This window comes from Salvelinus namaycush, unplaced genomic scaffold (genome assembly GCF_016432855.1).
Source record: "Salvelinus namaycush isolate Seneca unplaced genomic scaffold, SaNama_1.0 Scaffold456, whole genome shotgun sequence".
NCBI classification, from domain to species: Eukaryota; Metazoa; Chordata; class Actinopteri; order Salmoniformes; family Salmonidae; genus Salvelinus; species Salvelinus namaycush.
In genome coordinates, this window is record NW_024061149.1 from 35,256 (window position 1) to 52,530 (window position 17,275).

General features: G+C 39.9%; 1 pseudogene; it reads right to left on the reverse strand.

Annotated features, from left to right (window-relative positions):
• Positions 1 to 11,633: 11,633 nt before the first annotated feature.
• On the reverse strand, positions 11,634 to 13,396 carry LOC120041377 (annotated as a pseudogene).
• Between the last annotated feature and the right edge of the window lie 3,879 nt (positions 13,397 to 17,275).

Here is a 17,275-nt window from a genome sequence, read left to right on the forward strand (position 1 = left end):
TCTTATTGTAGTTAGATGATCTGCAGCAGATGATAATTGATACTTGAATATAATCCTGGAAACAATTCATTATTTGTATCCTGAAGCAATTATCAAATGATAGCATATTGTTGACTCACCTGTTGCCAGTATATTGCAAATTTTCTCCAGTGTGAATGTGGTTTGTGTTCTGATCCCATATCTGCGGATTAATTTAAATAGCGAGGATTGAAAGGATGTACAGAAAGTGAAAGGGTGTCTCGCTAAATTAAGTGTTAAAATGAATGAATTTGGGAAAGTTTTGCCGAGTGAACCGCAAGACCGGATTTCTCTTTCCTTGTGCTCCACTTCCCTCTCATCGTGTTTCGAGTGTTCCTTGAGTGTTCCTTCATGGGAGGCACGTTATCCTAAGTTGGTTGAAAAGAAGTTACTCATAGCTGCCCTTGTGAATACTCAAACGTTTCTAAGAAAGACAGGGAAAAAGAAAAACTATCTCTTAACTTTACAATGATCTCTTCATGTCTTCATTGAACTAGGCTAGTCAGTTAAGAACACATTCTTATATTTAATGACGTTCTAGGAACAGCGGGTTAACTACCTTATTCAGTGGGCAGAACGACACATTTTTTACCTTGTCAGCTCGAGGATTCGATCTTGAAACTTTTTGGTTACTTGTCCAACGCGCTAACCACTAGGCTACCTACCGCCCCATTCATCAACACCAATATTAAACTAACTTTTATGGACTAAGGGTAGGCCTACTACAATGTTTGTTTTTTAATCACAAAACTGCTATTTGCTTGTTTGTTTGTCTCTCTCTCTCTCTCTGTGTGGGTGTGTGTGTGTCTGTGAGAGAGAGGGAGTGAGAGATGATGATTTAATATGATCTCGTTCTGTTTGGATCTTCTGTCTTTAACCCCATTCATGTCTATACATTTGAATTAAACTCTTGATAATAACTGTTGATTAAATAGAAATTAACCAGCATTTTATGACGTCCGTATCTGAATAATGAGGCTAACATTATCATTTGGCTATTTATTACTTTCGAGAGACTAGCAGGGATATTCCTATAAATAAACCAATGTGCCAATGTGTTGTGATAACGTTATCGTAGGCTTATTAGAAAAATACCTAAATCCTAATTCCTAATAATACTACTATTCATCGTCTTGGATATGCTTAGCTAAAGGGGACATTTCTGCGATTGCTACATCCCATTTTGACTTTTAAATTAATGATACACAGGCTACCTATTGACTCTTGAAGAATATATCACTTTTAAATGCCTCATGAGCTTCGTTCACCTGTCTTACTTCAACAGAACCCAAAATGTACTTTTTTATGACATTGTTTGAAACTACATCTAAACAAACACTGTATGGCTTCAAAATGTACTTCAAATTATAATTTTGATCTCTTGGAGGGTCATTACTTGACTAAGTAGCTCTCTGACTGATAACTTTTCTCGAACACTATCACTCAGCTATTTACTAAAATATTGGTTGAGTGACCACTATGCTGTTGTTTTGAACTGTATATTGCCTTTTAACAAATGAATGCATGAAAAACTGAATGGATGAATGCATGGATGACTGAATATGTAAATGAATACAAACAATATGATAATAGATGCATGTTTTTCTCTTTTAATTTTATTATATATAAATAAAGGAATAAATAAATACATAGCCTCTATTCCATCCAGGAATTCCAAGCCTCTTGAAAGGACTGCATGATGTCTCATAGGCCTACGTAAGGATTTGAGCTCATTATTCATTGATAGATATTAGGAGGATCCCTGATGCAACTTTAAAAGGTCTATATACTGTATATGACTAAGCTAAATCAATTAATTTTATTTTCATTTTTTACCCACCACCACTCCACCTCATTCAGGGGTCTAAACTATTATCTATTAAAAGCTATGTTTTATTTCCATTACTTTTTCTTATTTCTCCTTCAATCATAGTAAGACATTCGGGTGTTTAATACATTGGACAGACTTTATAAATAAACATCCCACAATGTCAAGTGGGAGATAAAGGTTCCTGGTCCACTGCTACCCAGATCTCCCCACCTCCTTCAGTCCACTGCCCCAGTGTGATTACCACACAAAAACAAACAAGAAAAACTAAAAGAACAGCAACCCTCACAAAGTACAAAAACACATTCAAAATAAATTACACAAAGAAAGAAAACAAGAATACCTAAACATAAAGTAGAATTACCATGAGACTGATCAGCAACAAGTTTAATGTGAATCCCCTCTGACGGTTGGATAAGACTGCTCAATATTGTAAATCAACTCTCATTGGGTTTAGACAAGAACGACATTTTGAAAATTTGTACAAAATACATTTACATTTTTTTCACAGGTTTTTTAAGTAGACAGACAATACAGTTCAGTTCGACACAGGTACAAAAGGGAAATACAACATATAAACTATTTGAATGCCAATTTGAGAACCGTAACTCCTGTCTAAGTAAAGAGTTTAATACAAAAATGATAATCACTGTTCAGGTCAGGGCTCTCCAACGCTGTTCCCTTCTGTAGTTGTAACTAACCTGATTCAGTTTATCAACCACCTGATTAATCAGGTACGCTAGATTAGGGTTGGAAGCAGGTGCAGGTGAAATGTTTTAATAAAACACAAAACCAAGAACACGACACAAACAGAAGGCTGAAGGTAGATACACAAGAACAGTACCAACTGATGAGTGAACCTGGGAGTGACATATTAAGGGGAGGAAATGATGAAGGTAATGGAGTCCAGGTGTGAATCATAATGATGTGTGGTGAAGAAGTTATTAAGTAACATAATGAAAAGATCCCCATCAAAACCCGTCAGTTTCAGCTGGAGATATCTACAGCATCCACCGATGTTGCACTTCCGTGTTGGACTTCTGCATCTGCGGTGAAAGGTGGCAGAGCTAGAGCGTTGTTTGTCAGACCAAATTGGTCTTCTCACAAAACAAATCTGTTTTCTCCCGAAAAAGTCTGTAATGTCCAAACGGTTTGTAATATTAAATCAAATCAAACTTGATTTATCGCATGCGCCGAATACAACAGGTACAACCTTACCGTGAAATGCTTACTTACAAAACCTTAACCAACAATGCAGTTCAAGATAGAGTTAAGAACATGTTGAACAAATATTCTAGAGTAAAGAATTATAAAAAAGTAGCACAATAAAATAACGAGGCTATATACAGGGGATACCGGTACCGAGTCAATGTGTGGGGGTACAGGTTAGTCGAGGTACTTTGTTCATGTACTAGCTTTAAGCACCAGCTGTCAGAGCAGCTCACAGATTACTGCACCTGTACATAGCCCATCTATAATTTAGCCCAAACAACTACCTCTTTCCCTACTGTATTTATTTATTTATTTTGCTCCTTTGCACCCCATTATTTCTATCTCTACTTTGCACATTCTTCCACTGCAAATCTACCATTCCAGTGTTTTACTTGCTATATTGTATTTACTTTGCCACCATGGCCTTTTTTTTTTGCCTTCACCTCCCTTATCTCACCTCATTTGCTCACATTGTATATAGACTTATTTTTCTACTGTATTATTGACTGTATGTTTGTTTTACTCCACGTGTAACTCTGTGTTGTTGTATGTGTCGAACTGCTTTGCTTTGTCTTGGCCAGGTCGCAATTGTAAATGAGAACTTGTTCTCAACTTGCCTACCTGGTTAAATAAAGGTGAAATAAAAAAAATAAAAAAAATGTAGGTAGGGGTAAAGTGATTATGCACAGATAATAAAGAGCGAATAGCAGCAGTGTAAAAACAAATGGGGGGGGGGGGGGGGGGGGGGTTGCTGTAAATAGTCCACTCTGACATTTTATTAATTGTTCAGCAGTCTTATGGCTTGGGGGTAGAATCTGTTAAGGAGCCTTTTGGTCCTAGACGTGGAGGTCCAGTACAGTAGCGCTTGCCGTGCAGGAGCAGAGATGACAGTCTATGACTTGGGTGTCTAAAGTCTTTGACAAATTCTTGGCCTTTCCTCTGACACCGCCTAGTATGTAGGTCCTGCATAGCAGGAAACTTGATGTACTGGGCCGTATGTACTACCCTCTGTTGCGCCTTATGGTCAGATGCAGAGCAGTTGCCATACCAGGAAGTGATGCAAGTGGTCAGGATGCTCTCTGTGGTGCAGCTGTAGAACTTTTTGAGGATCTGGGGACCCATGCAAATATTTTCAGTCTCCTGATGGGGAAAATGACCACTCTATGGAAAGGGGAGACTTACACGATATGATGATGTTCTCCCTTTTGCTCTACGACCCCCAAGTGTCACAGGACTTGTCTGATGTCGGTACCATCAATGTGCCAACTTCTGTTTGTAGCGTCCAAACCTTTTGGGCTACAAACTAATGTGACCCCACTGTGGAAAAGGGAGATTCTCATTTTGCTCTAAACTCCCCATTAATGTCACAGGACTCATCTGAAGGTAACCAGTGCTGGTAAAGATAAAAACTAATGGAAGTATGGCAGGAGTTTTGTGCCAACCCCCAAAAAACAAAAAAATATTTCCTGAGCGTAGTTTTTTGTTGTTGTCTCATTATTCTACACACAATTCCCCATAACAACAAACAAAAACAGGTTTCGAGAAATGTTTGAAAATGTATTTCAAATTTGAAACTGAAATATCACATTTACATAAGTATTAAGACCCTTTACTCAGTACGTTGTTGAAGCACATTTGGCACCGATTACAGCCTCGAGTCTTCATGGGTATGACGCTACAGGCTTGGCACACCTGTATTTGTAGAGTTTCTCCCATTTTTCTCTGCAGATCCTCTCAAGCTCTGCCAAGTTGGATGGGTAGCATCGCTGCACAGCTATTTTCAGGTCTCTCCAGAGATGTTCGATCGGTTCAAGTCCAGGCTCTGGCCAGGCAATTCAAGGACATTCAGAGACTTGTCCTGAAGCCACTCCTGTGTTGTCTTGGCCTGTGTGGTTAGGGTGGTTGTCCTATTGGAAGGTATACCTAAGCCCCAGTCCGAGATCCTGAGCGCTCTGGAGCAGGTTTTCATTAAGGGTCTCTCTCTACTTTGCTTTGTTCATCTTTCCCTTGATCCTGACTAGTCTCCCAGTCTCTGCAGCTGAAAAACATCCCCACAATATGAAGCTGCCACCACCCTGCTTCACCGTAGGGATGGTGCCAGGTTTCCTCCAGAAGTGACGCTTGACATTCAGGCCAAAGAGTTCAAACTTGGTTTCATCAGATCAGATCATCTTGTTTCTCATGGTCTTATTCATTTAGGTGCCTTTTGGCAAACTCCAAGCTGGCTGTCATGTGCCTTTTACTGGGGAGTGGCCTCTGTCTGGCCACTCTACCATAATGGCCTGATCGGTGGAGTGCTGCAGAGATGGTTGTCCTTCTGGAAGGTTCTCCCATCTCCACAGAGGAACTCTGGAGCTCTGTCAGAATGACTTTCGAGTTCTTGGTCACCTTCATGACCAAGGGCTTTCTCCCCAGATTGCTCAGTTTGGCCGGGCGGCCAGCTCTCGGAAGTCTTGGTATTTCTGTTTTTATTTTTAATACATTTGCAAAATGCCTAAAAACTTGTTTTCACTTTGTCATTGTGGGGTGTTTTTGTAGATAAATTACGATTTAATTTTTTAATTGATTTTAGAATAACGTGTAATTTAACAAAATATGGAAAAAGTCAAGGGGTCTGAAAACTTTCAGAGTGCACTGTATCAAATAACCTGACAATGATCCACATCATATGGGTAGAATCGAGGCCTTTCCCAGTCATGAAATACGAAGCTATGGTTCTCATTGGTGAAGACTGAACTCAAGTTAGGGGTCATGTCAGACTCTCCTATACCACTTTGCCCAACATGTTATAAATATGTTGTAAATACACCTTTTTTAGATGATATAACTTGTATTATTACTATAGGGCTGTGATACCCATAGCCTTATGGCTTCAGACTGAGCATTTGTCACTGGAAATTGCTGAACATTGAACATAGCTGAGGATTAGGGTATTTCATTCATTTCAGTCTCTCTATTCAGATAGCTAATAACTAAGTCTAAAATAAAACTCCCAAGGCTGACTTTTCTTGAATGAATATATTGAAAACGTTTAAATACAAAGCACGTGCCAAGGTACCATGTATCTGGCATGATACCAAACCAGATAGCCAATTACCATATGAGTAGCAAATAGCCAACTCCTTTCATTACTCTAAAAATGTGCAAACACCTCTGTACAATAACAAAGCATATTAAACTAGAAACAGTAACAAAACTACAGTATTGTATGTTTTACAATTCGTTTACATGACACACGAGCAAACTAATACAGCTGACGGCATACATGAAAGGCAATTTGTGTGAGTAAATGCAACCAACTAACATTGATAAGTAAGCAATTCTATCAATAACAATATTATCATCACTAGCAATATGCTTGAATCGAATTTACAAACAAATATTTTCCGAGGCTGAAGCGTGACAAGAAATAACTGCACTGAAAGAACAGCACCGTGGCGTTGTTCTTAGCTGCTTCTCTGCGTGCAGAACGACTGCTCTACTCTACTTCCTGTTTCCGTACAGTCTAAGTACCAGAAATCTCCAATAGGGGCCGATAAACACCATGGAACACAATGAAGATCCATTTTAACCACTGTAATAAAATAATCTGTTGTTCTATTCTAACAGAATGGCAGCACACTCCCCGCCTGGTTATAAGAAATTGTGCCACTATGAAATTAAACATGTATCAAGAAACAAATAATGTCCTTTCTTTATTTTAATATTTTGTCTCTAGGATGCTTCAACAAGAAGAACAACAATCTCTGAGATTGGTCTCAGAAACACCTTAGCAGCCCCTTGCTTGACAATTTTTAGTTCTACTTTCCTAACCTTTTTGTCAGTACTGGGAAAGGTTTTGACCACAAGCCCGACGGGCCAGTCATTTCTGTGCGCCTGACTGTCTTTCAATAAGACAACGTCTCCCACTTTTACATGTGTCTTTTCTACGTCTCTGCAGCGTTGTCAGGTACTCCTGTCCCCACCTTTTCCAAAAGGTGTCAGCGAGACACTGGACTTGCTTCCACTGTTTTCCATGAAGGTCGTTCATGCTGAAGTATCCAGAAGGGGCTGAGGAAGTGCTGGTCTTTTGTGTCAGTAACATTGAGGGTGTGAGAATGGCATGCATGTCAGGGTCGGTTGACACTGACACTAAGGGTCTCGCATTGGTTATTGCCATAACTTCAGACGTAAGAGCGCTCAAGACCTCATGTGTGAGACTAGGCGTGCCCGTCTGAAACAGCATAGAATTTAAGATACGTCTGGCAACCCCGATGATACTCTCCCAAGAACCACCCATATGAGACGGGTGTGGGGGATTAAATATCCAAGTACATCCCTTGTCTGAGAAGTATTTAGTCAGTTCTGAGTCATTTGTGTCGATTCCCAGTTCCCTGCAGGCACCTATAAAGTTTGAACCTCGATCAGAGCGTAGCACTTTTGCTGGACCACGGATAGAGAAAAAATGCCTCAGTGTGCTGATGAAGCATGGATTCGATGAGCTCAATATGGACTGCTCTAGTAGATATACATGTAAAGAGTACCGCCCAGCTCTTGGAGTCTGCACTACCACCTCTTTTATTTATTTGTATTTCACCTTTATTTAACCAGGTAAGCCAGTTGAGAACAAGTTCTCATTTCCAACTGTGACCTGGCCTGACCTCTAGTGCGACGAGTTATGACATTCCATGGTCCAAACACATCAAGTCCAACGCTGGTGAATGGTGGTTCAGATGTGAGTCTGCCTGCAAGTCAGCCATCTTTTGGTCAAGTAACCTCCCTCTAACTTTGCGGCAGGTGACACACTTGTGGATGATACCAGAGACCAGACGTTTGCTACAACTCACTTGTACTGCATGGTTTATTACAGTCCTGCCAGCCTCTGCAGTTGGTGTTGTCCGCACCTTCATGGAAGGATCTGGCAAGATGAATGAGTCGTGCTGTGGCTCGATTGAGAGCTTTCCAGCTTGAGAACCTCTCAAAGCGATGAGAGCCACGTTGAGCTCCAGAAACCTTAGTGGCGAAGGCTGTGACATCTGGTCGAATCTCTGCATCTGCGTGAGGCTCTACAAGGTCAAAATTGATGTTCTCAGGCTCACTTTAGTTTGCTTGGGTCAGGAAAGGTGGACCTGTTTAAGAGTGCAGCTAGTACGGGCCTGGTTGCATGATCTGCTGGATTGCTGTCAGTGTTTACATAACACCACTGATCTGGATGGGTAGACTTCCTGATGCGAGTTACCCTATTGGCAACATACACATAGAATCTTTTGGTGACATTGTGGATGTAACCGAGAACTATCTTACTGTCTGTGTAGAACTTGGACGCATTTACATCAATGTCCATTTCGTCTCTGATCAGTTCATACATCTCAACAGCTAGCACAGCCGCACACAGTTCTAGGCGTGGGATAGTGTGGGCCGGTCGAGGGGCCAATTTTGATTTCCCCAAGATAAATCCAACATGGCATTGACCTTTCCGAGTCAATAACTCTCAGGTAGGCTACCGTTCCTATGGCTACTGTAGAGGCATCCGAGAAGATGTGCAGCTCTCTTCTTTGAGTGGTAGACAAGGAGACTGGGATGTAGGTCTGCTGAATATACAGATGTTCCAACTCCATCAAAGATTCCTTCCACATTTTCGATTCCTCTTCTTTTTCTGTGGGAAGGGAGGCATCCCACTCACTCTGGTCAGAAGAGAGTTCTCTAATTAAGGCTTTACCTTGCATTGTTATTGGAGCCACGAACCCAAGGGGGTCATAAAGACTATTCACTGTGGACAGGATGCCTCTCCGCGTAAAAGGCTTCTCATTGTGGGACACCTGGAATGTGAAGCTGTCTGTTTCCAGGTTTCAGGAAAGTCCAAGGCTCCGTTGAAAGTGGAGAGGATCCACTCCAGGGTCCAGGTCTTTTAAGTCTTTAGCACGGTCCTCCATGGGGAAGGCTTCCATAACTGTTTTGCTATTGGATGCAATCTTGTGTTGTTTCATTTTGGACTCCGCTAACATTGCTTGTGTTTTTCTTAGAATGTTGATAGCTTCTTCTGTAGTAGCTACTGATGTCAGACCATCATCGACGTAGAAGTTCCTCACTACATATTGCTTGGGTTTTGACCCGTGTTCCTTCTCACCCTGTAGAGCTGCTTGTCTCATGCAGTAGATGGCTGGTGAGGGGCTGTTCCCAAACACCTGCACTTTCATCCTGTACTCAGTTATGTTTCTATCTGGAGTGTTGTCTTCATACCAGAGAAACCTTAAGTAATTTCTGTGATCCTCACATACACCAAAACAGTAAAACATTTGTTACACATCTGCCGTTAGTGCAATGCAATCCTCGCGGAAGCGCATTAGGACGCCCAAGAGTGTGTTGTTTAAGTCTGAACCACTGAGCAGAACGTCTTAGCACTGGAGTCAAACACCACTCTAATTTGTTCAGGCGCTTGTGGATAGTAAACACCAAATATGGGCAGATACCAGCGTTCTTTGTCTCCCTCTAATGGCGGAGAAGGTTTGACTTGGTCGTTATCCAGCATCTTTTGCATGAAGAATAAAATTACTTTCATTTCAGGCTTTTTGTCTAAAGTCTTGCGAAGTGATGTGAGACGGTCCATGGCCTGCTCCCTGTTATTAGGAAGGTCTAGTGGGGCGAAAGGGTAGTGGAGCCACCCAGTTGTTTCCATCATCCTGGAAAACCTGTTCGTCCATAATGTCCAAGAAGGCTTTGTCCTCCACTGATGGTGCTGGTTTATCATCGTCTTGTGTTTCGTCAAACACGGAACATCCCAGGCTGTCTGTGTCCACAGTTGTGCTTGGATCTCTCGAGTGCACTGTAGAGAGAGAGAGATGTGTTTTTGAGCTAATGCTGTTGAAGTTCTCTTTCACCTGGATGAAGTCAGGGCAAGGGCTCGGATAGGATGTGCGACCATTTTGAAGTATGTTTGTCTTGAACACGTTAACACTGGCTGGTCGGTGAGCCGTTCCAAGACAGACCTCACCCACGATGACACACCCGAGGCCGAGTCGCTATGCATACGGAATGTTGTGGGGCCCATTGATTTGCTCTTGCACCTTGTGTACCCTTAAGATGTCTCGTCCTAAGATCAGGAGGATGGGAGCGTCTGTGTCCACAGCTGGAATTTTGTCTGCTACTGTTTGCAGATGGGGATGATGATACGCAAAGTCGGAGGAGGGAATTTCCATCCTATCGTCTGGCATCATGTCATTCCAGGTGATTACCTCATGAAGCTGGTTGAGAGAATGCCAAGAGTGTGCAAAGCTGTCATCAAGACAAAGAGTGGCATCTTGGAAGAATCTCAAATTTAAAATATATTTTGATTTGTTTAACACTTTTTTGGTTACTACATGATTCCATAGGTGTTTTTTCAAAGTTTTGATGTCTTCACTATTATTCTACAATGTAGAAATTAGTAAAAATAAAGAAAAACCCTTAAAGAATAAATAAATAAAGACAATTGTAGCCCTAAGAAGTTAAAGAATAAATTAAGAAAATTGTGGATTGTCGTCTCCACAAAGTATGAAATGCGTTATGAAGAAAATTCTATAGGCCTACTGATGCCTACATGAACACAAAGGGTCTATCTGACTCCAAATACACCAGAATCCTGAAGAATTAAGAGAAAACAAGCATAGAAAAGGTTATAGGTGTTAATAAAAATTTAAAAACAATGTAAGGCTTCTATTATAATATAATTATTTTGGCGAGAACCTGGTTGATTAACAATATTTGGTTGTTATCACGTTTGGTCTTTTATATAAAAATGTTGGACAAAAAATAGACAGCTGCTCATCAAGCATTGCTCAAATAACTTTCAAAAGATTGTTCCAAAGTTTGACCCCGAAAAAGTTTGTTCCAATGAATGAAGTCGTACAAAAATGAGTGTCTTTTCCTACGTATTAAGTAGCACAAAAATGCATATCTTTTCACACAAAAACGCACAAAAGTGCTTGAAATATGCAAAATACTTTTCGTACATATTTGCACGAATTGAGTGTGAGATTGTGTTGCAACACAACAAACCAACGTGCCAACGTGTTTTACACCATTGGTTGAAACAATGCAAATATTAACAACCACTGTATATCTTCAAAATGTAGATAAAACTAGAATTGTGATTTCTTGGATAATCCTTCCTTGCATCTATAGTTCTGTGACAGTGGTTCTTTTTTTCAACCCCATCTCTCAGCTATTTACAAAAATAGTGGTTGAGTGTGCTTTGGCTTTGTTTGAACTGCAGAGTTCCCCTTTAGAAAGTCAGTCTATAAAAAAATGAATGCATGAAAGCATGAATGGATGAATGCAGGCATGCATGCATGAATGCATGAATTAATTATATAAGTGAATGAAAACAATATGAGAATAGTTGTAAGTATTTTTTATTAAATTGTATTATAAATAAAACACGAATAAATAAATACATAGTGTACACATATATATCAGTCTACCAATATATATAAATAAATAAATCAGTCATTCAGTCAATCTAGCAGCCGGCCAGTCAGTCAGTATATATATCAGCCATCAATCTGTTAGCCAGCCTGAGGAATATGTCACGTCTCCAATGATGATTCTGTGGTTCTCCTCACGGCTTGACTCTGCTGTCAATGAATTTCTTGAACTGCACCAAGTTTTCGCGAATCTCCTTTCGCACAATCTCCCATGCGCATGCGCTGTGTTCCTGGAGAGCGTACAAGATATACATTTTATTTCAGTCAACTCAACCACTGCAGGTGTTGTTGCTCCAACGCATCCATCGACATAAAAACGGCACTGGGCAATTCCAAGTTTCATATGTGAGTTGTGGCATTGAAATGTGTCCTATTTCTGGTGATCTAGAACTTTTGCTCAGATTAATTTAGCCTCTATTTGAGGACATTTGAATATTGGACCCACCTTGTCTTTCAAGACGGTGTTCAGCTTGTTGAAATATGTTTTCAGAGTAACCGAGCCCTCCATCTCCAGAGGATTTCCAAACACCACCTACGACCTGGAGACAATATAAAATGCTGGTGAGTGCATTAATTCTGTTTGATGAGACGGTTATGAAAATATATAAAAAAATATTACAATACAAAAATATTTGTAGTGTATAAATTATGTAAATACCAATGCCCACGATTGTCTGCCCCCAAAATACACTGAGTGTACACCACATTAGTAACACGTTCCTAACATTGGGTTGCACCCCGTTCTACCCCCAGAACAGCCTAAATTCGTCAGGGCATGTGTTCCACAGCGATAGTGGCCCATGTTGACTCCAATACTTCCCACAGTTGTGTCATGTTGGCTGGATGTCCTTTGGGTGGTGGACCATTCTTCATACACAAAGGAAACTGTTGAGCATGAAAAAGCCAGCGGCGTTGCAGTTCTTGACACATTCAAACTGGTGCGCCTGGCACGTACTAGCATACTCCCGTGAAAGACACTTACATATTTTGTCTTGCCCATTCACCCTCTGAATGGCACACGTACACAATCCATGTCTCAAATGTCTCAAGGCTTCCTCCACACCAATAGGAGTGGATCTAACAAGTGAGGGATCATTGCTTTCACCTGGATTCAGCTGGCCAGTCTGTGTCATGGAAAGTGCCGGTCTTCCTAATGTTTTGTACACTCAGCGTATAACCTATAGACTACACAAGAGGGATCATACTTACACATAACTCTAAGTTTTGAACTTGACGATATATGACGTTTTGGAACAGTTTAAGTTTTGTTTTGTTCCACGTGACAGACGTCAGACTGTTGTTATATAATTGGTCCACATATCGCATAGCCTCTAATGCAACCACAGAGACGTCCTCACCCTGGATAAAATAAAACAGGGTTTTAGGCATTGGGTGTCTAAAGAAGTGGTTAAACTTCCAATTTACTATACTGTACTTTAATTATACAGTACTTTAGTTTATCAAAATACTGAAGTGTATCCTACCTCTGTGTTCTTGTAAACATCCTCTGGAAACAGTTCGACGTTTTCTTCTGCACACTTAAGTGGAAAGAGTCCACCCTGAAATAGAATTCATATCAATATCAAGAAGTAAACTATATTGTGATAGTAACCTTAAATGAAACAATGTTGTTCAAACGTGAAAGCATTGCTTAACAATAAAATGTGCTATAATGCAAAATAGAAATTTGAATATCATTGCGAATTTTGCGCATCAATTTGCGCACACCAAATAGCGGACTGGTGCAGTATAAATTCCTCACCATATCTGAGAGCAGGTCTATGCTCACGTCGTTCAGCTTCCCCAACCTAAACTGCGTCCAGTTGCAAGGTGTTGATGCTGCTGTGCCTTGGCAGAACAGAGTCAGGCAAATGCTCAACCATTTCAATACAGCCATGTTTCTTTTATAAGAAGTTGAACGGAACAGCTATTAAAAATGAATAAAGACGGATTATCTTAATCTTGATTGATATGATACCTAGACTGTTGAAGTTGCCCATTTTATATAACACAAGTATCGCTACGTAAAGGTGTCAAATCCCTTTGTGGTGAAGAAGGGTTTCGTAGTTCAGGCTTTCGCTTCCCTTTATAAGCCCCAATTTTCAGCGGGTGATTATTAATTATGCTTTTGTAAAACTAATCAGAAAATGTTTGCCTATCAAGTTAACAGTTTTCATATGTAGAGAATTGCATTGGAGCAATGCATTTCATGCTAACATATTCAGCAGGTGTTAAAATGTAGGACATGTTGAATATTAAAAACTAAGAAAACCATGGCTGATTTTTTATTTCTATAATACAATGGTACGGGGATCTCTCCTATGAAATGAGGGCTATGTTCAACATAAATATGCTGTAGTTTTGGACATTGCACACCACATTTTTCAGATTCTGTGTAGAAACGTTTTTTTGATAGGAGTAGCACGGAGATAATTTTTTGCTCACACATTTAATCTGTTGTCGACTCTCTTTTAATCAGGTAGTGCAATATGAAGCATTACTGTACAGTTTTAATATTGCAAATCTTTTAAATAAAAACACATTTTATTAATAGAGTGACTGGTAGTGTTGAATGAAGACAAAAGCCGCCGCCTCTAAAATCGAGAGTAATGTGCGGTGGTATTGCGGTGGTATTGCCAGCATGCAGGGGAATTACTTTTCCTTTTCTCTTATGCGCTTCATTCTTATTAAATTGATTCGGTAAATTCCAAGGGGTCTTTTTAAAGTTAGTTCATTTATGTTTAAAAAGAGTATACTGCCCTAAATTAGCCTTGACGATGATGTGTGAATTTGACCGAATGTGAATGATGATGACGCTAATGATGGTTATAGCTCTATTTTTCTAAACTTTTATTTAACCATGAAAATCCCATTCAGATATAGAATCATATGACGATGATGACTACGACGTTAATTGGAGGTGTAGGTTTCTGATTATGCAGTTTTTATGTTAAGTCTTTATATTAGGTTACCATGTAACAATGAACTATCTGATCATGGCATTGATTGTTCAAGATTGTTGGCCTTTCAACAAATTAATGATTATTTTCAAACTTGAGATGAATTTCACTGTATTTGTGCAGTCAGTTAATTACAAATGTTGTTAAATGGGTCAACAGGTTTATTTCGCAGCCTACAGTGGTGGTATGAAATAAATATATTACATCTGCTCATTTGTAGTGCATAGACTCCACTATGCTGCTGTTTTGAACTGCATATTGCCTATAAACAAATGAATGCATGAAAGACTGAATGGATGAATGCATGGATGACTGAATATGTAAATGAATACAAACAATATGAGGCTGGCTAATAGATGCATGTTTTTTTTCAGTCAGTCAGTAAATATATCATCCATCAATCTATTAGCCAGCCTCAGGTACATGTCACATGTCTCCAATGATGATCATGTGGTTGTCCAACAGACTGCTTCTTCCTCACTGCTGGACTCTGCAGTTGATTTCGTCACCGCTTGACTCTGCTGTCGTGGAATTTTTTTAACTGCACCAGTTTGAAGCGAACCTAAACCCCACGATCTCACATGCGCATGCGCTGTGTTCCTGGAGTGCATACAATACATTCATGTTTAAGTCAAATCAACCACAGCAGGTGCAGCGCCAACGCATCCGTCGACTTAAACGGCGTTTGGAAGTTCCATGTTTCACATGTGAGTTGTGGCAGCAAAATTCATCCGATTTGTGGTGATCTAGAACTTTTCCTGTGATTAATTTAGCCTCTTTTCGACGACATTTAGTATTGGACCCACCTTCTGTTTCAAGACGGTGTTCAGCTTGTCAAAATATGTTTTCATGACGCGTTACCTGAAGTAACCGACCCTCCATCTCCAGAGGATGCCCCAACACCACACCCGACCTGGAGACAATATAAAATGGTGGTCAGTGAATTTGTTCCGTATTAAATCACAAATTAAAGACCTGTGCCAATTACTGTCTGCCCCCCAAATATAGCTTAGGCTACACCACGAGGGATCATTTACCCATCCCTCTAATTTCTTAACTTAACTAGGTCATCTGTTTTTGAACAGGTTCAGCGTCCACCTGCACCGATCGGAGTCTGCTGTGCCTCGACAGAACAGAGTCAGGCAGATACTCTACTATTTCAACCATGCCATGTTTCTTTTGATTATATTTAAGTGTAACAGACGTTCGAAATGATCAACAACCGATTATCTTGATTCGATATGATACCTACATTGCTAAAGTTGTCCATCATATAATTAACCAAAGTATCGCTATACGTGAAGGTATAAAACATTCCTTTGTGGTGAAGAAGGCTGCATGGTTCAGGCTTTAGCTTCCCTTTACAAGCCCCACTTTTTTTGCTATTGTGAAATTAATAAGAATGTTTTTGTCCAGCAAGTTAACAGTTTTTATACATGTCTATGCAGAGAATTGCATTTCATGAGGTCAGAAAGCAGTTATTCAGCAGGAAATTATTATTTTTTATTTTACCTTTATTTAACTAGACAAGTCAGTTAAGAACAAATTCTTATTTACAATGACGGCCTAGGAACAGTGGGTTAACTGCCTTGTTCGGGGGCAGAACGACAGATGTGTACCTTGTCAACTCGGGGATTCGCTCTAGCAACCTTTCGGTTACTGGCCCAACAATATAACCACTAGGCTACCTGCCACCCCATATTCAATATTGAATATAAAAAACTAAGAAAGCAGTAACCTGTTTTGAGAGTATAGTGCGGATAGTATTGGCTTAACTTTATATTATCTCTCATGGTGTTTATTCTTATTACATTGATTCGGTAAATTCCAAGGGGATCTTTTTACAGTTTGTTCATTTCTGGTTAATAAAATAGTATTTGTCCTAGATTAGCCTTTATTAGGCGCTTACCAAGACGACGAAAATGATGACGATTATGTGTGAGTTTGGCCTAATGTGAATGAGCAGAAAAGTCACATTGATATATAGACTCATAGAATAATTCTGATGATGACGTTAACCCTCCTGTTGTATTCGTTTCATGTGAACTAATTCTGTCTTCCCGGTCCAAAATGACTTCCCCATTATAGCTGATTATAAATCCATAATAATACATATATTATCACCTAATGTTGTGTTATATCTTTTTATCAACTTAAGTTCTTGTGAACATTACACGTTTTTAACTTCTATTTGCTATTTATGTCCTGAAGGCCTCATTGACCTGAGCTCATACAACTCGTTTTTTAGTAAATTAAAGCATAATGTATGGATTATTTTGACTATAACAAATACTCAGATTAAACCTATTGTGCTCTTTATCACAGACTACTTTGTGTCAAAGTTTAACAAGGACTCTCTCCTCCTTACCAGTGTCATGATCAAAGATATGATTAAGAGCCTCACATACAGTATCTCGTTTGGTCATTGTGCTGCCACAGAACGAATTGTGAGCAAGGCCTCAAAAAAGCTTTATATACCAGAGCTGCGAGAAAAGTGCTATATATTATTGAAGCAATGTTGCGATTGTTTGTGAGACTGCCAACAGGTGTGGTTCCCGTGGGGGAAAGATTCTATTGGGGAAAGGTTCCGGTGGGGGTTGCCATGGAAGCAAAGAAGGGGAGTGAGGTGTGTCTGTAGTGTGCTCAAACACACATGCATGTGGAGGTCTGGGAGAGGAAGTTTGTCTATCTGATGAATGGGCATGTGCCTGAACTCAATTTTATACACTAATTGTAGTCTCACCCATTCATTTCTAATGACCGGTCAATTTTGACCGGGAAGATCGCAAGTGTACAAAAGTTCAATAAAACACCCC